The 17,367-nt window shown below is 50.2% G+C and overlaps 1 non-coding gene across 1 annotated transcript; it reads right to left on the minus strand.

Annotated features, from left to right (window-relative positions):
• Positions 1-240: 240 nt before the first annotated feature.
• Positions 241-347, minus strand: LOC114679070 (U6 spliceosomal RNA). Its single transcript, XR_003730758.1, has one exon. It is a non-coding gene; the product is annotated as a U6 spliceosomal RNA (small nuclear RNA).
• Positions 348-17,367: the final 17,020 nt, after the last annotated feature.

The raw sequence follows: 17,367 nt of genomic DNA on the forward strand, positions 1-17,367 counted from the left end.
TGTGTGTTGTTCCCCACTCCATATGTCCATGTGTTCTCATCATTCAGCGTCCACTTGTAAGTGAGAACATGCAGTGTTTGGTTTTCTGTTCCTGTGTTAGTTTGCTGAGGATAATGGCTTCCAATTCCATCCATGCACCTGCAGAGGACATGATCCTGTTCCTTTTTATGGCTGCATAGTATTTCATGGCGTATATGTACCACATTTTCTTTATCCAGTCTATCATTGATGGGCATTTAGAAAACTATGGAATGCTTCATGAATTTGTGTGTCATCCTAGCACAGGGTCCATGCTAATTTTCTCTGTATTGCTCCAATTTTAGTATATGTGCTGCTGAAGTGAGCATTTTAATTTTTTGACGTTTGTAAAACCACTTAAAACACACATTATATAGCTGTACAAAAATACTTTCCTTTTTTTTTTTCTTTTTTCTTCTTTTTTTAAGACAGGGGCTCGCTGTGTCGCCCAAAATGGCACAATCTCGGCTTACTTCATAGGTCACTGTAGCCTCAACTTCCCAGCGATCCCTCCACCTCAGCCTCCCAAGTGCCTGGAACCACAGGCACATGCCACCACACCCAGCTAATTTTTGTATTTTTTGTGGAGATGGGGTTTCACCATGTTGCCCAGGCTGGTCTCAAACACCTGGGCTCAAGTGATCCACTTGATTATAGGCATGAGCCACCATGTCCAACAATTTTCTTTCTTTCTCTCTTTATTCTATACGTTTTTTTCTATTTTTTAAATTTTTTTTTTTTTTTTTTTTGAGGCGGAGTCTGGCTCTCTTGCCCAGGCTGGAGTGCAGTGGCCGGATCTCAGCTCACTGCAAGCTCCGCCTCCCAGGTTCACGCCATTTTCCTGCCTCAGCCTCCCGAGTAGCTGGGACTACAGGCGCCCGCCACTTCGCCTGGCTAGTTTTTTGTATTTTTTAGTAGAGACGGGGTTTCATTGTGTTAGCCAGGATGGTCTCGATCTCCTGACCTCGTGATCCGCCCGTCTCGGCCTCCCAAAGTGCTGGGATTACAGGCTTGAGCCACCGCGCCCGGCCCCTAAAATTTTTTATATTTTACTTAAAATTTTTTTTTTTTGTTAAAAACTGAAACAAATACATGTTAGCCTAGGCCTACACGGGGTCAGGATTGTCACTATCATTGTCTTCCACCTCCACATCTTGTCTCACTGGAAGGCCTTCAGGGGCAATAACACACATAGAGTCTCATTTCCTATGATAACAATGGCTTCTTCTGGAATCCCTCCTGCAGAATCTGCTTGAGGCCATTTTACAGTTAACTTTATTTATTTATTTATTTATTTTTGAGACAGAGTCTCGCTCTTGCTCTATCGCCCAGGCTGAAGTGAAATGGTGCGATCTAAGCTCACTGCAACCTCCGCCTCCTGGGTTCAAGCGATTCTCCTGCCTCAGCCTCCTGAGTAGCTGGGACTACAGGCACGCGCCACCATGCCCGCCTAATTTTTGTATTTTTAGTAGAGACAGGGTTTCACCATGTTGGTCCAGCTGGTCTCGAACTCCTGACCTTGTGATCTGCCTGCCTCGGCCTCCCGAAGTGCTGAGATTACAGGCATGAGCCTCCGCACCCAGCCAATAAACTTTTTTAATAAGTAGGAGTATACGCTAAAATAATGATAAAAAGTATGGTATAACAAATACATAAACCAGTAACGTAGTCCCTTATTATCTTTTTTTTTTTTTTTTTTTTTGAGACAGGGTCTCACTCTGTCGCCCAGGCCGGAGTGCAGTGGCGCAATCTCGGCTCACTGCAAGCTCCGCCTCCTGGGTTCACACCATTCTCCCGCCTCAGCCTCCCGAGTAGCTGGGACTACAGGCGCCTGCCACCATGCCCGGCTAATTTTTTGTATTTTTTAGTAGAGACGGTGTGGTGTTAGCCAGGATGATCTTGATCTCCTGACCTTGTGATCCTCCCGCCTTGGCCTCCCAAAGTGCTGGGATTACAGGCGTGAGTCACTGTGCCCGGCCGTAGTCGCTTATTATCAAGTATTATGTACTGTACATGATTGTATGTGCTGTACTTTTACATGACTGGCAGTGTAGTACGTTTGTTTAGACCAGCATCACTACAACTATCTGAGTAATGTGTTGCACTATGACGTTACCACAGCTATGATGTCACTAGACAATATAAAATTTTCAATTCCATTATAATCTGGTCTGTTGTTGACTGCAACATCATTATGAAGCACATGACTGTATATTATACTTCAACACAAAAGTTTACTTAAAAAAATAAATAGCGGCTGGGTGTGGTGGCTTACATCTGTAATCACAGCACTTTGAGAGGCCAAGGTGAGCGGATCAACTGAGGTGAGGAGTTCGAGACTAGCCTGGCCAACATGGCGTAACTCTGTCTCTACTAAAAATAGAAAAAATTAACCGGGCGTGGTGGGCGTGCCTGGAATCCCAGCTACTCAGGAGGCAGAGGCAGGAGAATTGCTTGAACCTGGAAAGCGGAGGTTGCAGTGAGCCAAGATTGCACCATTGCACTCCGGCCTGGTAGACAGAGTGAGACTCGGTCTAATAAATAAATAATTAAATAAGTAAGTAGCTAGCCCTGCTGAAGCTACTGCATGAGCGAATTCCAGGGAGAGCCTGGAAACTGAGCATCTCTTCCTGTGGTATCTTTTGCTGATCCTTTGTTGCTAGGTTTTCTAAAGTCCTAAAACCCGATGTCAGCAACCAGAGCTGTGGGGACAGAGGAAAAGAGGGAGGTGACTTAGTAGGATGAGTGTATCCAGGAGAGGCTGAGAGTGTCACTGGGCACACAGAAGCCCTACAAAGGGCTGGCCCTAGCCCTGCCTGAGCAGACCAGAGAGACCACTGTCTATATTGAGCTGAGGTCGGCTCCCCACAAGCCTTCCAAGAACCTTGATCTGCTCAGATAAACCCCTTCCTTAGCCCTCTACAATAAAAAGGAGAGAGCATCTTATCATAGGCTGTAGGCAGGGGTGGGTAGAGGAGCTGAATTGGACCCACTTTAGGCTGGGCATTTGGTCCCAGTTTCACCAGAGTCTTTCTACATTGTTTGAGCTCTCCCAGATTGTCAGCTCCCTGCTGGCCAAGCTCTACAACCCTCGGGGCATGGCTTGGCACTTCAGAAGTTTCCAGTGATGTTCACCTGAGTGGGGCAGGGGAAGGCAGGAGTTAATGGCCCCACCTGCACCATGTCTCAGGGAGGAGAGCTCCTCACCCAAATGTCTGGATGAAAGGCAAAAAGGGATTCACTGGACCATTTAATGCCAGGGAGCCCTAAGAGTGCCTTGCACACAATAGGTGCTTCCGCACCCTTGTTGAAAGTCTAGATGGAATGAAGTTTCCAGTCCTGGGTCTGCCTTAAAGCCGGATAAGCACCTCCTCTGTGGGGTGGAGAAGCCTCAAGGTTAGGCCCAGAGAAGGCAGGACCTGCCCCAGGCCACACAGAAGTCCCTGGTGGTGGCTGAGTTCTTGGAGAGGACAGTGGCAGCTAGAAAAACTAGTCCATGAAGTCGGAGAGAAGCAGATTATCTTCCTATTGCCCCACCTTCTCCCCACGTACAGATGCGCAAACTGAGTCTTAGAAGACATAGATGCCTAGTCCCTGCCTCACAGCTAATCTGCTAAATCTTGGATTAGTGCTGTGCTGTCACGCCCACTCCTCTATCTCCCTCTCCTTCCCCAGTCCTGAGTTTCTTCACAAAAGCATCACTGTCTACTCGCACCCACCCACCCTTTGCGTGCCTCTAGAGTAGGGGTCAGCAGACTGTTTCTGTAAAGGGTCAGATGGTAGATCTTTTTGGCTTTGAAGTCCATAGGCCCATAGAATCTCTGCTGCAGCTCCTCAGCTCTGCCTTATCATGTGAAAGCTGCCAGCAGAGACATGTAAATGAACAGGCATGGCTGTATTCCTTTATTTAAGGACGCTGAAATTTGAATTTCACAGAATTTTTACACATCTGGCTGAGTGCAGTGGCTCACGCCTGAAATCCCAGCATTTTGGGAGGCCGAGGCAGGCGGATCACTTGAGGTCAGGAGTTCGAGACCAGCCTGGCCAACATGGTGAAACCCCATCTCTACTAAAAATACAAAAATTAGCCAGGCATCTTGGTCCATGCCTGTAATCCCAGCTATTCAGGAGGCTGAGACAGGAGAATTGCTTGAATCAGGGAGGCGGAGGCTGCAGTGAGCCAAGATTGTGCCACTGCATTCCAACCTGGGTGATAGAGTGAGACTCCATCACACACAAAAAAAGTAAAAACTCTTCTTAGCTCATGGGCTGTACAAAAATGGGTAGTGGGCCAGGCCACAGTTGGCCAATTCCCTGTTCTAGATTATGCCATCCGGGGGCTCAGACTCCCCATAGTCACTGAGGCTGTAAGTCCTGTCCTACCATATGGGTGGTATGAATGGCGAACTGTTTGGTTTGCTCAGGAATAGGGGTTTCCTAGGCTTTAGATTTTTTGGTGCTAAAACCAGTACAGTCCCAGGCAAACCAGGACAGAACAGTTGGTCACCCTAGATAGTAATCATTAACCCAGAGAGGGCCAGGCTTCAGGAACCAGCTGGCTCGGGTTCAGGTGTGGCCCCCGGGGCCTGCTCCAGGCACTGCCTTGTCCTTGGGGTTTGTGGTAGGGCCTTGTCCTATAGGGGCTGGCCCTCTGCACGGAGATGCCCCCTCCTCCATGCAAGAAAACCTCTGTGGTCTGGGAGCTCTCAAAAGGCAGGAAGTTGAATCATCAACTCCGGTAACGTCTCCGTCAGCCTGTGGGTCTGCCCGGGGAGCTCAGGGCTCCAGGCCCAGGGGGCTGGCTCTGCGCTTTGTTTGCTGCTTTCTCTGAACAGGAAAGCTTCAGAATGAGGCTTCTAGAGAAATGAGAGCTGTTGAATCAGATGGGGAGGAGCGCTGAATGTCAGGATGACCAAGACTCTCACCCCGCTCTGGCCTGGACTTGCTTTGTGGCCTTCAATGACTCTCTCGCCCTCTCTGTATTTTGGCTTTGGCTTCTACCACAGAAATGCTGATTCTTGAAATCCTCTTAAATTAAGAGTATGCATGATGACCAAAGTGGGAGCACCCCGGGTTCCGAAGACTCATTTTATCTTCACTACCAGGGATGCAGGCTGCTCAGACACACTTCCCTGCCTCCTGCCTGCCTGGGAGAAGGACCTGACCAGCCACCCCAGTTCTGGCCACAGGGGCTTTAGGAAGGTGACAAGTCTGGATTTAGGGAGATGGAGGAGAGGGGCAGAAAAGGAGGTCCAGGATGAAGACGGTTATCCACAGGTAACAACTACAACCATACCACCTGTTGTCTATTAAGCACTCATGATGTGCCAGCCCTTGAATGATCTCATTTGATCCTCACAATGACTCTTTCATTTAAGAATTATCATCATTTCCATTTTATAGGAAAGGCAAATGAAGCCCAGAGAGGATAAGTACCTTGCCCAAGGTCACACAGCTATCATGTGGTGCAGCTGGCATTAACCCTAACTGTGTTAGACTGTGGCTTTGAGGGTTGAGGGCTCAGGAAGCCCACAGGTAGCAAAGGAGGGATGAGATTAGCAGAAAAGTCTAGAGTAGGGCTGGGGGAGAAAGTGTTCTTTCTTCCTGGTGCTGCATAGAGACATCCAGAGAATACGAAGAAGTCTGGGGTTTGGTAGGCTTGGAGACCGTGTTCCCAGACCAGGGATCATGAGGACACAGTCCCTAAGGCCAGCAAACGCCAGACTACCCACAGTCTGAACCCTGAACCCCTCGAGACCATTTGGAGAATCTATCGAGGGCTTGAGAAGGAAATTGGATACATAGCAGGATTTTGCTACAGAGCAGAAACGAGCATTTACTTTCTGAGCAAAGACAGCCCTGCTCCAAGGATGCCCCTGGGTGTCTGTTTATGTACCTCCCCAACCCAGCATGGGTGCCATGCTCAAGGTTCAGACAGAGGACCACAAGCCCGGTGCTGCACCATGCATAATGTCCCTCTTCCCCTTATAGGCAGGGGACAATGGGAGCTTGGCAGAGTTTGACCACCCTTAGTAGAGGACCGCACCTATGAAGGACCAATAGGGCCACTGATGGGCTGTGCTCCTGGGATGGGGGCAACCCCCAACTTGCTGTCCTCAGTAACACAGCCAATAGATGTCTCTGAGAAAAGAGGCCAACCCAGCTGTGCCAGGCAACTGACTGGACCCCTAACTTGGGCTCAGGTCAGGTCTAAAGATCCCTTCTCCCCTGTTAGCATCAGGTTCAGAGCCAGCCTTAGCTAGACCCTAAACATTTCTTACACTCTCTGGGGAACCACACAATTCTTCATGAAGCTGTTAATTTAAAAAGCATCGGGCCGGGCGCGGTGGCTCACGCCCGTAATCCCAGCACTTTGGGAGGCCGAGGCGGGCGGATCACAAGGTCAGGAGATCGAGACCACGGTGAAATCCCATCTCTACTAAAAATACAAAAAATTAGCCGGGCGCGGTTGTGGGCGCCTGTAGTCCCAGCTACTCGGGAGGCTGAGGCAGGAGAATGGCGTGAACCCGGGAGGCGGAGCTTGCAGTGAGCCGAGATCGCGCCACTGCACTCCAGCCTGGGCGACAGAGCAAGACTCCGTCTCAAAAAAAAAAAAAAAAAAAAAAAGCATCTTGTAGGCTGGGCGTGGTGGCTCACGCCTGTAATCCCAGCAGCACTTTGGGAGGCCGAGGCGGGCGGATCACGAGGTCAGGAGTTTGAGACAACCCTGGCCAACATAGTGAAACCCCTTCTCTACTAAAAATACAAGAAACTAGCTGGGCGTGGTGGCACGTGCCTGTAATCCCAGCTACTTGGGAGGCTGAGGCAGGAGAATTGCTTGAACCTGGGAGGCAGAGGTTGAAGTGAACCGAGATCGTGCCATTGCATTCCAGCCTGGGTGACAGTGCAAGACATACTGGCTAAAAAAAAAAAAAAAAAATGCAATCCCAGCACTTTGGGAGGCCGAGGCAGGCAGATCACTTGAGGTCAGGAGTTTGAAACCAACCTGGCCAACATGGTGAAACCTCATCACTACTTAAAAAAAAAAAAAAAAAAAAAAAATTAGCCAGGTGTGGTGGCAGGCACCTGTAATCCCAGCTACTTGGGAGGCTGAGGCAGGAGAATCACTTGAACCCAGAAGGCGGAGGTTGCACTGAGCTGAGATCACACCATTGTACTCCAGCCTGGGCAACAGAGGGAAACTCCATTTCAAAAAAAAAAAAAAGCATCTTGTTGTGTCTGCTATGTGGGCTCTAACCAGAATTGGTAGGGCTATGGGCTCCAGGAGGCTTCATTAGCCAGAGAACCTACTAGGACCGGGCCTGCACTGATGTCTTGAGGTGGAGGTGGGGGCCTGGAAGCTGGGTGCAGGGCTGAGGCCTCTCACTGGGTCTGCACTGGACAACTAGGCCCAGGAGCCAAATCATGCTTGCAGACATGTGGCTTCCATTATCCGACTATGTGGGGCAGCCCCGAGCTAGACTTGATTACTGCAAACCTGAAATAGTTCCTTATTAGACAGGGCTAGCTCACCCTCCCAAATGAGTCTTGTTGGGACCCTCGGGGTCTGGCACTGAGCACACTTCCTCATCCTATCCTCCAGTCCCGCCGGCAGGAAAGTAGGAGCACCCCAGCGCTTCTGCCTAGGCCTCTGCACAGACTCCAGGGGCACCTGTGGGGCTGAGGGCAAGTGGTAGCACAGTGCCTCTGGCCAGGACTGGCCCAGCCCTCTTCCCTGCCCCCAGCTCCTCCCCATGGAAGAAAGGGGAGAACAGGACTGGCTAGTTGAGGACACTGGGGACTGGGCCTGCCTAAGAGTGACAGTTCTGGGCCTCTCCCTGCTCCCCGTAAATGCCAGCTAGGGTGTGGGGCCCAGGAGGCTCCAGTGCTTTCCCAGTCCAAAGGTCACTAACTGCCCAAAGGCTGGGAGTGTGTGGAGGGGGCAGTTCTCCAGGCGGGGAGGTGCAGGAATAAAGGGGGTGTGGGGAGAGAGGAAGAGGCTGAGCTTGTGGGGCCTGAGAGCCTCTCCCCTGGGCAGGGCGGGGCCATTGGGCTGCCTTAGATTCCCCCACCTCTCAGCCTGCTGCCTTTGGACAAAGCTCTGCAGAGGAGCCCCATCTCCTTCAGCCCCCTCCTGCCTTTGGGGTGCAAGTCTCCTGAAGGACTTGAGTGAGATGTCACCAAGCGACAGGCTGTCAGGCTCTTGGCAGCAAGTCCTGGCCCAGCGACTCAACAGCAGAGTCTCTCCTTGGGGCATCTGTCCTTATCAGGGGGGATGCTGTCAGACTTGCTAATGGTGGAATTTCTGGCATGTGGCAGGTGGGTAAAGGAGACCCCTGGGCTACGGAGCCATTTGCAAGTCCCTCAGATGGCCTAATGCTCCACTGCAGCCATGATCACTGGGAAGCCAAGTGGACTCCATGGGGCTCCAAGTGGTGGGAAGGAGCTCCTGGGAGACACAGTGTGGCCCAGATGCCCTGGGCATGGGGACATCCAAGCACAGGTGAGAAACTTGTGCAGGGAGGGTGCAGAGGAAATTTGGAAATGGCTGAGAGGCTGGACTCAAGGTCTTTTGGGCTTGAACTGAGCTCAAGCAATCCACCTACTTCAGCCTCCCAAAGTGCTGGGATTACAGTCGTGAGCCACGGCATCCGGCTGGACTTGAGGTCTCTTGTTCCCTGATCCTGGGCTTGGCATGAAGCAGGGAGGAGGCTGAAGGGGACAGGTAAAAAGATGCCTACCTGGGCACTGTGTTGTAGACTAAATGAGCCCTCAGACTGTGGAAGTCTCAGAAATCAGAGAAAGAGGCCTGGTGTGGTGGCTTGCACCTGTAATCCTAACACTTTGGGAGGCTGAGGTAGGAGGATCGCTTGCGCCCAGGAGGTTGAGGCTGGAATGACCCATAATCACGCCAATGCACTCCAGCCTGAGTGACAGAAAGAGACCCTGTCTCAAAAAAGAAAAAACAAAACAGAAGAAGGGACCGGCACTTCCAAGTCAGAGAGAGCTCCCTGAAGAGGTGGGCCTCGTAATTGAGAAAGAAAGCAGTTGAGACAGACACAGGGGGGCTGTGGGAGCAAGAGTCTGGAGGTGGGAGCATGCCGGGCAGGTGTAAGGACTGGTGAGTCACCAGGGGAAATGTGTAGAAAGGCTGTGGGTGATGAGGTGGTAAATGGTGGAGAGCTCTACCCTGAGCTCCATGCCCTTCCAAGCCTTTGCCCATGCTTATGGTTGAATTGTGTCTCCATGCCATGCACACAAAGATATACATTGGGCTGGGCACGGTGGCTCATGCCTGTAATCCCAGCACTTTGGGAGGCCAAGGCAGGTGGATCACCTGAGGTTGGGAGTTCGAAACCAGCCTGACCAACATGGAGAAACCCCGTCTCTACTAAAAATAAAATTAGCTGGGAGTGGTGGCACATGCCTGTAATCCCACCTCCTCAGGAGGCTGAGGCAGGAGAATCGCTTGAACCCAGGAGGCGGAGATTGTGGTGAGCCGAGATTGTGCCATTGCACTCCAGCCTGGGCAACAAGAGCAAAACTCCATCTCAAAAAAAAAAAAAAAAAGTGTGTGTATATATATATATATATATATATACACACACACACACACACACACACACACATATACATATGTTGAAATCCTAACCTCCTGTACCTGTAAAGGTGACTGTATTTGGAAACAGAGTCTTTGCAGATTTAATAGTGTTAAAATAAGGTCATCAGAGTGGGCCCTACTCTGGTATGTCTGGTGTCCTTATAAGAAGAGGGAAAGTTGTTGGGGTGATGGATATCCCAACTATCTTGATTTGGTTTTATACATTGTATACATGTGTCCAAATATCACCTGTACCCCCAAATAGGTACAACTATTATGTAGCAATAAAACATTTTTATTTTTACTTTTTTAAAAAGAGGGCCAAGTGCAGTGGCTCACACCTATAATCCCAGCACCTTGGGAGGCTGAGGCATGAGGATTGCTTGAGCCCAGGAGTTCATTACCAGCCCGGGCAACATAGCGAGATCCCGTCTCCACAAAAAAATTTTTAAAAATTTGCTGGGCATGGTGGCCTGTGCCTATAGTCCCAGCTCCTTGGGAGACTGAGGCAGGAGGATCAACTTGAGCCCAGAAGGTTGAGGCTGCAGTGAGCCATGATCATGCCAGTGCACTTGAGCCTGGACCACACAGCAAGACCCTATAGGGAAGACGGCCAGGTGAAAATGAAGGCAGAGACCAGAGTTATGCGTCCAAAAGCCAAGGAATGCGAGGGACTACCAGAAGCTGGAAGAGGCAAGGCAGGATCCCCCACTAAAGGCCTTGGAGGGAGCACTGCTTTAACAACACCTCAATTTGGGATGTCTGTTCTCCGGAACTGTGGGAATAAGTGTCTGCTGCTGTAAGCCGCCCCGCCTGTGGCACTTTGCTACAGCAGCCCCAGGATCCTGACCCAGCCAGGCTGCTCCTGCTGCCCAGCATGCCCTTCCCTCATCCCTCCAGCTGGTCTCTCACTGCGTTTGAGCCCCGTCAGCTGCTCGGGCCCCCACTCTGTGTGCCCCCAATTCTGGGTGCTTATTCAGTACACCTGTAAGGTTTGCTGGCCAGCCTGTCTCCCTGGCTAGACTGCAGGCTCCTTCAGGGCAGGCCTGACCTGTGCTAGGGCAGTGTGATGTCTGGTACAGAATAGGTGCTCCTTAGATGTGGGGTGAATAAAGGAATGCTTGAAGGGTAATGGGCCCCTATGAGACTGGGATGTGCCATCTGCTCCTTCACAGCCTGGCTCATCTCGGGCTAGGGACATGGCAGTGCTCAGAGAGGTTACAGCATCTTCCACACAGACCATTCTCAGCTCTGCCACTCTCCAATTCCCTCTTGGTGCCATATGAGTCTGAGGAACTTGGGGAAATTCCTAACCTTGCCTTTCAATTGAGCCATTAGCCCTTGGAGTTAGCCACAATGTAATTGCTCAGGTCCCTCCAACAAGGGGACTGTGTCTGTGGCTTGATGACTCATGCACACTGCTCCATCCCACAACCTTGGGCAGGACTTGGGGCTGGGGACAGTGCCAGCCGGCACAGGCGAGGAACTTGGACATCCCGTTACCCCAACCCAGTCCCCAGGAACAGAGTATACTCAAGGCTTCAGGACAAAAATCTAGAAGCAAGGAGACAAACTGAGTGAGATTTGAGTGATGAAAAGGAGCAGACAGACAACAGCGAGTACAAAGGCCCTGAGGCAGAAATGAGCTTGGCATGATCAAGAACTGAAAAGAGCACAGGGGAGGTTGCAACACAGTGAAAGAGAGGTCAGTGATAGGACATGGGATTAGACGGGGCCCACTGGACAATCCCAGGATAATCCCTCCCTCTCAAGGCCCTTAATTTAATCATATCTGCAAAGTGCCTTCTGCCATGTCAGGGAACGTATTCACAGGCTCTGGGGAGTGCAGTGCAGACATCTTTAGGGATAGGCATTATTGTGCCTACCACAGTATCTCTCTCACCCTCTTGTCTGTCTCTCTTGCTCTACTGCTACATTTCTGTTTACCTATCTACCTATTTATTTGAACCTGACTATGGATCTATTGACCACAATTTATCTCTCTTCCTACCCCTTTATCAAGCTTCAATAAGTTATTTATCAATCTATCATTCCTCAGTGGCTTTGATCTTTTACTCTGATAACAGCATCACCCCTCAGCCATCTTTCTAATAAACTAAACGTTAAACTCAATCTATCATTTAGTTGTCCTCTGTCCATGATGAATTATCAATCATCTAGCTCCATCTTTGCAGATGTTGTACATATGTGGACATTTTTTCTCAATGTCTATTGAGAAGATCGATAGATATAAGTTCAGTAAATATCCACTGAGTGCTGGCCATGTGCCCATTGCTATGTCATGTGTGGGTGAAATAAGGGGCTGACACCCCCCGTAGCCATAGAGGGTCTTTTTTATTTTATTATCATCCCCATCAATGCTATGATCACCAATCCATGCACACTGTCCAGTTTTTGGAACCTTTTTTTCTTGAGATGAGGGTCTTACTCTGTCACACAGGCTGGAGTGCAGCGGTGTGATCGCAGCTCACTGCAGCCTCAGTCTCCCAGGCTCAAGCGATCCTCCCACTTCAGCTTCCAGAGTATCTAGGACTATAAGCGAGTGCCACCATGCCCAGCTAATTTTTGTATTTTTAAGACACAGGGTCTCGCTATGTTGCCCACGTTGGTCTCAAACACCTAGACTCAAGCAATCCTCCTCCCTTGGCCTCCCAAAGTGTTAGGATTATAGGCAAGAGCCACTGGCCCTGGCCAGGGACCATTTTTATATAAACTTTCTAGTGAAATCCAGGCTGCTGTAGTCTGCCTTTTGCCTACTAGCCTCCTTGTATGTGCATAAATAATGTAGACTCATTTTAACTTGATGTTGATCTTACATAAAGTGTGGGTGGAAAAGTATATCTGCTGGGCAAGCATCTAGTGCATCAAATAACAAATCCTAAAGTTAAATGGAAATTATTTTTAGGTTGTCTGGGCAAATAGCACAGAAGGTGGGGGAATCTGGAGATATGACCTCAGATGTGACACATGCAGACACACGACACACCACACATACACACACATACACACACACACACTCATGTGGGTACACACAAATGCACCTTCTCTCTTCCTTCTGCCCCCACACTAGCAGCTCCTTCCTGGCTTCCTCCGCCCCTCACTCACACAAAGGGCCAAAGCAAACACTTCAGCACTGAGTCATGTCCTACCTCATCTTGTTTCCAGCCTAGGAATCTCACCTCCCCACCTGGGCTGTGAGGTCTTCTGGGGCAAAGATGGTGTCTGCTTCTCCTTAGGTGTGACCTCCTAGTCTGACCAGCCAGAGGACTGGACACCTAGGAGCTGCTTGCCTTTCCTTGAACTCCGAGGGCAGTTGAGGATCAGGGAGGCAAGGGAGTTAGATGTCGAGTGGTAGACGTTCTCCAGGGCAGCCCCCACAGCCCAACACAGTCCCCTTTCCCCCCCCAGGAATCTGCCTCTCCTGCCCAAGCTGGATGCCAGGTAATGCATGTTTCCTCTTTCTGTAGCAGTCTCTTAGAGGAGCTGTGTTAGGTCGATAATCTGCCTAGAGCTGGCCTAGCTGGGGATCAACTCAACAAGAATTCCCTTGTTTCCAAGCATCTCCCTCACATGGGCATCCAGTGCCAATTTGTGTCCAAGTGTCTCCCCGGTGCGCGGGATGGAGATCCAGCATATTTGGAGGCAGCTCACTGTGTGTCAGAGCCACAGGTCCTAGAATATCCAGCAGTCACAGTACCCAGGGCCACCCCAGCCTCACAAGTCACTGTGCCCAAGGCCCTGACGGAAGAACAGCTTGCTCACTAGTGCCTGAAGGAGGCTCCCAAGGCAGCCACTTTGTACCCTAGAGACATTCCCAGCAGCGGGAGGCAGATCAAGGCCAGGACACCATTAATGAAGCCTTCACTGGGGTGAGGCATCTCAGGGCCAGCTGGCCTTGCTGCTTCTCACCCCACTCTGAGCCTTGATCTGTTCACATACTTGACCCTGTTAGAATCCAGTGTCTGCCCTTCCCCCATCCTGTGGAATCCTCAGGGGAGGGACCTCATGTAACACATCCCTGTAGCCTGAAGCCAGCCCAGGGCTTGGCCCAGAGCTACCGTGTCTGCAGCACAGCTTGCACCAGCTTCCCTGCAGGCCTAGAGCCCAAGCCCTGGCCTCAGGCAGTCTCCGCTTCTCTTGAGGCCAGCCCAGAGCCCCAACTCAGTGAGTTCTCATGAACTGTTTAGAATCCACCAGGTAATGAATTGTTCCCACTCTGCTGTCTCAGGAGCCAGGCTGGGCCAGGTGTTCTCAGACTGAATTCGTTGGGAAGAAAGGGCACTCCACCTGCTGGAGGACGGAGCACCTCCCGGAGGCCATGCCACTCAGAAACTTTCTTCCCACACAGCTCCAGCCCCAGGCCGCCCACCCAGGTCTCAGCAGACCAAAGGCCTGGTGAGGCTTTTCTGAGCCCCTGCTGCAGCCCAATGTCCATGAGAAGGCTCTGGAATGCATTTAGGATCTGAGACTGGTCCAGCTGGAACAGCCCACAGAGATCCTAACCCTGAGGCCCAGAGAGAGCCAAACAGGCCCCAGGCCACACAGAGGGCAGCCCTGAGGCTAGCCTAGAGGGCAGGTTTCTTGCCCCTTCCTGCCAGGAGAAGTGTGTCCTCCCCACACCAATGATGTTTCTGTCCCTGGGAGGATTCCAAGCACCTGCGAGGAACCAGCACTACCCAAATGCAGAGGGCTTCTTGGGTTCCTCCAATAACCATAAGGTCGACTCCTCCCCTCCAGCTCCACAGCTCCTGCCCCTGCCCTTCACCCCTTCCCAGTCTTGCTCCCTACATACTCCAGTACAAGCAAAGTCATGAATTCGGTACATACATTTCCAGACCTTTTTTTCCCCTACAAAAGTGCATATGTTTGTGTCTCTGTGTGTGTTCAGATAAAAATGTAGACTTTCATTTTATGGGGGTTTTCTTGATTTGTTTTTGTTTTGTTTGCTTTTTTTTTTTTTTTTTTTTTTTTTACTGTGAGTGGGATCATACTGCACATATTACCCTGAAAGTTGTCTGTCACTTAACACTTTTCTTTCTTTTTCTTTTTTTTTTTTTTTGAGACGGATTCTCGCTCTGTCGCCCAGGCTTAAATGCAGTGGCCCAATCTCGGCTCACTGCAAGCTCCGCCTCACGGGTTCACACCATTCTCCTGCCTCAGCCTCCCAAGTAGCTGGGACTACAGGTGCCTGCCACCACGCCCAGCTAATTTTTCGTATTTTTAGTAGAGACGGGGTTCCACTGTGTTAGCCAGGATGGTCTCGATCTCCTGACCTCATGATCTGCCTGCCTCGGCCTCCCGAAGTGCTGGGATTACAGGTGTGAGCCACCGTGCCCAGCCAACACTTTTCTTAAAGTTATTTTTATTCCAGGCATACAAAACTGCACGATGCCACTTCTTTGGCTATCTTGTTCTTTTTTCTTTTTTTTCTTTTTTTTTTTTTTGAAACAGGGTCTCACTCTGTTGCACAGGCCAGAGTGTAGTGGTACAATCACAGCTCACTGCAGTCTTTGGCTCAAGTAATCCTCCCACTTCAGCCTCCCAAGTAGCTAAGACTGCAGGTGCACACCACCAGGTCCAGATAATTTTTTTTTTTTTTTTTTTGAGATGGAGTCTCGCTCTGTTGCCCAGGCTGGAGTGCGATGGTGCAATCTTGGCTCACTGCAAGCTCTGCCTCCTGGGTTCATGCCATTCTCCTGCCTCAGCTTCCCAAGTAGCTGGGACCACAGGCGCCCACCACCATGCCCAGCTAGTTTTTCGTATTTTTAGTAGAGACGGGGTTTCACCGCGTTAGCCAGGATGGTCTCGATCTCCTGACCTTGTGATCCACCCGCCTCAGCCCCCCAAAGTGCTAGGATTACAGGTGTGAGCCACCGTGCCTGGTGTTTTTTTTTTTTTTTTTTTTTTTTTTTTGAGACAGGGTTTCGCTCTTCTTGCCCAGGCTGGAGTGTAATGGTGCAATCTTGGCTCACTGCAACCTCTGCCTCCGGGATTCAAGCAATTCTCCTGCCTCAGCCTCCTGAGTAGCTGGGATTACAGGCATGTGCCACCATGCCCGGCTGATTTTGTATTTTTAGTAGAGATGGAGTTTCACCATGTTGGTCAGGCTGATCTTTAACTCCTGACCTCAGGTGATCCGCCCACCTCGGCCTCCCAAAGTGCTGGGATTACAGGCATGAGCCACTGCACCTGGCCTAATTTTTATATTTTTTTATGGAACCAGGGTTTCATTACGTTGCCCAGGCTGGTCTCAAACTCCTGGGCGCAGGTGATCCATCCACCTCGGCCCTAAGTGCTGGGATTACAGGCGTGAGCCACCACGCCCAGCTGGCTGCTTTGTTCTATTTGCACTGTGCATTATTTAGTTAGTCCTTTAGTGAATGGACATTCAGGCTGTTTCCACGTTTTCACTGTTACAAACAATGCTGTAATGGCTCTTCTTAAACTGCCGTCCTTGTGCCCACATCAGAGGGTCTCACAGCGGGCAGTGGGCAAGGGTTCCTGGATTTAGAGCTGCACGCTCACATCTCCTCCTTCCAATGTGAGGCAACTGCAGGGTCTCACCTTCACTTCAAGCAGCTGACAAATGTAGTTTCTGGAACAAAGGGCAGTTCCCTCCTCAGAAGGAGCCCTCAGGGTTTAGCATCACGTTCCATACCCCACTGCATGCTGTAAACCAGGCAGACACCATCCGTCTGAATATGTTTGACTCCTCCCATATCCTCCTACCTCCACTTCTCCCCCACCCCCAACCCCATCTCATATGAATCACCGTCACTATGCAGGTCCACCTCCAGGCCTTTCTCAAGAAACTCTCTTGCCCATTTCAACCTCCAGGGTCCTCAGATGGCTTGTTGTACCTTGATCATCCTGCATATGCTTAAGGACCTGTCTTCCTAAATGGGCCTAAGTCCAATGAAGGGAGATCTGGATCTGAACCTCACTGCCTTAGCATAGAGCCTTGATCGTGTGTTTGTAAATGTATGCTACTTTCTAAAATTATTATTATTAGAGACAGGGTATTGCTCTGTCACCCAAGCTGTAGTGCAGTAGAGCAATTCTAGCTCACTGCAGCCTCGAATTCCTGGGCTCATGCAATCCTTCTGCCTCAGCCTCCCAACATATTGGAATTACAGGCATGAGCCACCATACCCTGCCCCAATGTATGCTATTTCTAATAGAAGCCAAGTTACCTCCAGGCTGACTGTGAATCAGTAAAAATACATGAGACCAGGCATGGTGGCTCACACCTGTTATCTCAGCACTTTGGGAGGCTGAGGTAGGAGTATCACTTGAGACCAGGAGGTCAAGACCAGACTGAACAACATAGTAAGACCCCATCTCTATAAAAAATAAAAAAATTAGCTGGACATGGTGGCTCGTGCCTGCCATCCCAGCTACTCAGGAGGCTGAGGCAGGAGGATCACTAGAGCCCAAGATGAGTTTGAGACCACAGTGAGCTATGATTGATTGCATCACTGCATTCCAGCTTAGGTAACAGAGTAAGACCCCGTGTCTAAAAAATAAATAAATAAATAATAAAAATAAATCATTAAATACAAGGAAAGGGTCTTTGTAAGACTATCAGATGTGGGGAGATTTGCTTTGATTGATCAGAAACCCTGGGAAAGGTGAAAGAAAGGGTTTTGTTTATACTGTTCAACTTGACTTAGAGCCAACACCTTCCGCTCTTGGTGGTCCTTGGATTGGCCCAGGCTCCTCAGCTC

The sequence above is a fragment of the Macaca mulatta genome, chromosome 6 (assembly GCF_049350105.2).
Source record: "Macaca mulatta isolate MMU2019108-1 chromosome 6, T2T-MMU8v2.0, whole genome shotgun sequence".
Lineage (NCBI taxonomy): Eukaryota > Metazoa > Chordata > Mammalia > Primates > Cercopithecidae > Macaca > Macaca mulatta.